The 5,005-nt window shown below is 40.4% G+C and overlaps 1 long non-coding RNA gene across 1 annotated transcript in view; it reads right to left on the bottom strand.

Moving 5' to 3' along the window:
• LOC118452341 overlaps positions 1–4,337 on the bottom strand; it is a 10,183-nt gene extending 5,846 nt beyond the window's left edge. The window contains exon 1 of the long non-coding RNA XR_004842097.1: positions 4,327–4,337. This is a non-coding gene — a long non-coding RNA (uncharacterized LOC118452341). The remainder of the gene's footprint in view (positions 1–4,326) is intronic.
• Between the last annotated feature and the right edge of the window lie 668 nt (positions 4,338–5,005).

Raw genomic sequence — 5,005 nt, 5'->3', positions numbered from 1 at the left:
AGGGCCGGCGCGGCGGCGGTAACGTGTGTTAATCGCGCATCTTTGTTCTGTTGATTGCAAATGCTCTAGAAGATTCATCTGCCATCGCGAGGTAGGTAAATGCTGCTCTTGCTTCCCAGGCCGGAAAAGTGAGGCAAAAAAGCAGCTCACCGCTTCGTCGTGTTATAAATTAATGGCAGAATCCGGGAAAGAGCTGCAAAACTGCCTGCTGGAGTAATTTGAACGCATTCGTCTTTTAAATCATTAGTAACTGTGTTAATAATAAAGCATGACTGAACAGGAGTTAAGAACCAATTTTGAATATAGGACGTTTACTTATGTCAGTGGGATCGCTCTTCACAGGTTTTGCAGTTTGTTAACTTCCACTTCTGAAGGAGCCACTTCAGAAGGGAGATACACAGTTTCTCTTAAGAAAAGCTATGTCAAATAACTGTGGAAGTCTGGGTCTGACAAAAAAAATTGTGCTGTTCTCCTTACTTTGCTCTTCTGCTGTTTCTGGGAGACCATCAGGCTTTTTATCACTGGGTCATCCTTTCAGAACTGGTCAGTCTGATGCCCTGAGCTAAGGCAAGCGGTATCCCGTGTGGTGCTCTGTGGTGTTTCAACGTGTTGGGTGTCTACTGGTTAGGCAGTGTTTTCCTTTTTTTCCAGGGAACGTTGACACTTTCTCCTGAGCTTCTCCGTGCTTATCAGGTGCTACTTAAATACCTGTAAAACCATATCGCTCTTTGTTCTCAGTGCTTAAAACTCCTCACTGCAGTCATTGCACAAAATGTCCACATTGATTTGGCCACTGAATCTGCAGGAACTGTTTCCTGTTGACTGGTGTCTTTATGCTGTTTACATAAATCTTTCTTCACAGTCTTCTATTCAGCTTGTAAGCCCTTTCAAGGTGCAGTTATTTCTCCCATGCTTATAGCACTTCATAAAATATTGACGTGCCTGTCAATTATTATTACAGTTCAAATAAACATAAAAAAATACTAGGGAATATATCATGGGTTGGAGTTGAGTTTCTTGTCTGTCAGTGTTTCCCCACTGAAAGGGGTGTAATTTCGTCTTGCAAGTGAGCGAATGATGCTGCTAGGGTCCATTTGGGCGTATTAGTTCTATGGGACACCAGTGCAGTATTGCAGCAGACTTGAAGCGCAAGCAGTTGGTGTATGATTTAGAAAGCAAAGTGTGGTTTCTGCATCTTTGTAAGTAAGTGAAACTATTAACATCTTACATAATGTATGCAGCTGGAGTTTTACTTCATTATTTAAATGTTTCTTCTTCAACTTCTTTGAAGTACATCTCTTCTTACTAAACAAGGCTTATATAGGAGCTCGTTCAGAATCAGAGCCTCTAAGTGATGACACTTTTCTTTCCTGACTGTATCTTGCTGCTCAGCTACTGGGGTTTAGATGTCTGTCAGGTTTCCTTTGTACCACAAGTGAAATGAAATCAACAGTACACACCAAAGGAATTTTTGGGGTAGTTTATTTAGGTCTGATCAACCTTAAGGGAAAAAATAATACTTAAACTGGTCTCTTTTGCTATCTCAGACATATATACTATGTTTAGCCTTTTCAAGTGTGGTTTAACGATACAAAAATCTTAAGTAGTTACACGAGTTTGTGAGATTATGGCTCTTTCAGGCTACTGTCTAATAGTGTGCTGCCCTAACTTTGTATGCAGTTGTGGTGTGAACTCATCCAGCTACAACAAATCAAAACCCTGCAATATTGGGCTTACTCTTTTTCTATGGCACTTCTTGGATCCAGTCTGAAATGCTACTGTGTTGTACTGGTCTTATTGGGGGAGGGAATCTAGAAAACGGTAAAGGAAAGGGGAATAGGAAAATTTGCCAGGTAAGCTAAGCCTGTCAGCTTGCAGATGTGATGCTGATTTCCCAGGAATTTGCTCCTGGAAATGTCACTGTGTAAAATGAGAGAAAGAAGCTCAAATACTATGTTAAAACCAATAGGCATCCTGGCAGTATTCCTGGGGAAAATGTAAGTGGTAAGAATAGCAGATTTGCAAAAAACTCAGTAACGTTCCACCCTCCAAGTTCATACGCAGATGATTCATCTAATAATCCTTTGCTGTGTGCTCCTGCCATTTGCATACTGCAATGTGTGCTTGTTCCTTTCCGTGGTGTGTGGTGGAATAGGTGTATCTAAATCAAAGCTGATAGTGTGTGGAGAGGAGGAGGGCTTAACATTACTTATGGAAGTTCAGACACCTTATCTGTTAGCAGCTTTTTGTGAAATACATTCTGCAGTTAAGTTGTAAATGGTTGGGATCTGTCATAATTTGTATATAGACGTGTTTCAGTGAAGATACTTGGTTCCTACGAACGCTTTCTTCCTCAACAAGCTACAAGGCACAGTGGCAGAGAGGAGGAAAGTTCTGATGGTGGTATAAGAAACTGGAGCTGCTCCCTGGCTGGTTTATCTCCTGATGGTCAAAGGAACTGAAAGAGAGGGAGAAGGTGGACTCCAAAGTGTTTTATGGAGCAGCAGTGTACTGGAAGATGGGAGGGGGAAGATGTAGCAGAATGGCTTCCTGAGATGTCAAAGCTGAGTGAAAATTTGAATTCTTATGGGCTAATAGAGTGGAATTTCCTCCTAGCAAGCAGTTCATAGCTTATCAAAGGGAGGAGATGTCTGCACAAGTAAGCTCGTAGCACTGGGAGAACTGTCAAAGAGGTCATGATCTCATTTCTTCTGTCCTTCATGCTAATTAGAAAATAGAGTTACTGTGTTTTTTAGTGAAATTGAAGATTTTGTGACAAATGCAGTTTGAGTAAATTTGGAATACTGACAATTTGTTTAGAGGGGAAAAGTCTTAATTACTTATTTAAGGTCTTTAATTATTTCTGTCTAATATTTAAATGTTTTTTTCACAACAGTTACCTGTATATCACTTTTTTTTTGTAGAGGCCTCGCAGAACATTAGTTCGTTGGGAAATAGAAACTTATCCTCATACCTACTCTGGTATGTGAAATGAAAAGATACAAACTCAAGTTGCTGGTTTTGAATTAGTTGATGAAGATGACCTGTGATTCTAAAACTTCACTGGAAGTTAGAAAGACCCATGTATACTGCAGTTAGAGACTGAAGACGCTAGCTGAGAGCAGGAATCTTTGGCACAGATATGTTCTTTTTCAGTGTTGTAGGTAATAGTACTGATAAAAGGGACTTGAACAGTCGTCGTCTGGTGCTGACAGCAATTCAGAACACATGTTTAGATTCAAGTTCACGCCGTGGAAAGGATCCAAAGATGAGGCGAGTAAGACAGAGTAGCAAGGTAAAGGTGACCAAGAGAGAGTATTTCCCGATCTTATTTCATCGCTGAACCAATCTTGAGTATTGCCAGAGATTTTTTTTCTTTGCTTTTCCAATTTTCTATCAGCATTGTAATTGAAATCATATTGGACAGCATAACTGGTCTCAGAGAATGATCTCTTGCTTGTCTCTAGGTTATTCCTCTCTGTCTGACTCCAGCAGAGAACCTGTACCAGATTGGGTGGAAGAGTACCTTAGAGCTTTCAATATTGTAGTCAATTGCAGTCTAGCTTGGACATGATGACCTTTGTAGTGCTCATAAGAACTGGTTATGGAACAGTGCAGTGATCAGGGAAGATGCAGTCTGTCTTTGACATCGGTAACTAGAAATCCTGAAGGGTGGAATGAGATTGAGGAGGGAAAAACAGCTACTGTTTTCTCTCTTCTTGTCTTCTGCTTCTCCTATTAACACTTTATTACTTCTCTGGCAATCCTAACCAATGGGCAGCTGTGCAGGCTAGGTGGAACTTGGAAACACCTCCATTGGTTTCAGCTCACAGTTTGATATCAGTCTATTTCTTATTCTTTTATTAGGAAATAATTTTCCTAATAGAGTGGTATCACTCTTTGGACTTGTGCAGAAACAGAGGAAAGAGCTGAAAATACTGTCAGCAAGATAAAGGGTTGTCAGTGCTTCCAGGTGCTGAGCCCATAGATACAGGCACAGCCTTTGAGCTAATATTCTTTGTTCCTGACATCTGTGGCAGTTGTGGTATCTCTAAAGACCTGCTGTTTGGTCATAGAATAATTTAGATTGGCAGGGACCTCTGGAGGTCATCTGATCCAACTTTCTGCTGAAAGCAGATCCTACTAGATCGGATTGCTCAGGGCTGTGTCCAGTTGAGTTCTGAATAACTCCAGGGATGGAGATTCTGCAGTCTCTCTGGGAAACCTGTTCCAGTGTTTGACAACTGTGAGAAAATTGTAATATGTAATCATAATTTCCTGTCTTGCACCTTGTGTTCATTGCCTTGTGTCTTTTCTCAGTGTAACTCCAAGTGTTCATCTTCTCTATACACTTCTACTACATAGTTGAAGACAGTAAAAAAAAAAAAAAAAATCATCCTTCCTGTAGCCATTTCTACTTAAGCTTGAACAAACCCATTTCTTTCAGTTTCAACTTGTACATCATATGCTCCATCTTGGAAGCTTTCCACTGGGTTTGCTGTGGTATGTTAATTTCTGTGTCTTACTGGGATCCCCAAACTGGACACAGTACCCCAAATATGGTTTCACAAATTGCTGAATAGGGAAGAGTAGTTGCTCCTATCAGTCTGCTGGTTATGGTGTTGCTAATACAGGGCAGCATACTGTTTGTTGACTGTGTTTGCCACATTGATACACGAATGATAATTCGTTGTCTGAGGCTTTTGTAATAAAGCCTGTGTCTTCAAGGCAATAGGTTTAATACAGCTCAAGGGCTGCACTGAAATAAGAATAATACAGCTAGGCTGTTTAAAACAAATCCTTTGTTACTCTCCTCCTTTGATGCTGTGTGGAAATAGCATCTGATAAAAGACTGATGGAGTTTGCAGGATGTGGTAGATGTTAATTTTTTGTGCTGCTATTGTTTTCTTTTACTCCTTTCTAGGGAATTGTTCTCATGGGTCTTTTCCAAGTTTCTTGTGAATGAAACTTGTCTGTCCCTTTGTTTCATAATTTCTACAGGGAG

The sequence above is a fragment of the Egretta garzetta genome, unplaced genomic scaffold (genome assembly GCF_000687185.1).
Source record: "Egretta garzetta isolate BGI_Z169 unplaced genomic scaffold, ASM68718v1 scaffold35, whole genome shotgun sequence".
Lineage (NCBI taxonomy): Eukaryota > Metazoa > Chordata > Aves > Pelecaniformes > Ardeidae > Egretta > Egretta garzetta.
Note: the sequence above shows the minus strand (reverse complement) of the source record. Positions and strands in the feature narration are given on the sequence as shown.